Below are 590 nucleotides of genomic sequence, written 5' to 3' on the forward strand. Positions count from 1 at the left end.
TAATATTTGCCTCCTTTTTCCCCCTTCAGCCCAGTGTGAAGTGGATTTTTGGTCATCTGGCAAAGAATACTTTTGGCTTGAGTCATCTACTTATCTGTCCAACTGGTAATATTAACCAAACAATTATCTCTGTGTTGTGTAGAACTGAGTTAAAAATACTTTAAGAAGCGTCATGAAAAATTTTGCTATTCCACTGATAAAGGGAAATTTATTAGAGGAATTCAAAGACCACAAATATGGAAGGTGTAAAAGTGTTAACAAAAGAGTTTTTTGTGTGTCTACTTCAGTGTACCCAAGGTTTGAATTGGAAGAAAGTAGGGACAGAAAAGGTGAACTGACATTCTGCCCAAAGACATGTGGTCTTATTCCAGGATAATATTTTAACTCAGTGTTTCATCTTCTGCCCTCTCTTGCCTCCAAGTTTCAGAATTCTCTGTCTTCTTTCTTCTTTTTATCTTTCTCCCATCTTCCCTTTCCCTTTCCTCCATTTTGCTTTTCACTGTCATTGAAGTCAGAGCAGAGCCAGAGTGTTATGACAATAGGTTAGAAAGAGAGAAGAGAAGTACACTGGTGTTTTTATTCCAACTCTA

This window comes from Mandrillus leucophaeus, unplaced genomic scaffold (genome assembly GCF_000951045.1).
Source record: "Mandrillus leucophaeus isolate KB7577 unplaced genomic scaffold, Mleu.le_1.0 Scaffold239, whole genome shotgun sequence".
Lineage (NCBI taxonomy): Eukaryota > Metazoa > Chordata > Mammalia > Primates > Cercopithecidae > Mandrillus > Mandrillus leucophaeus.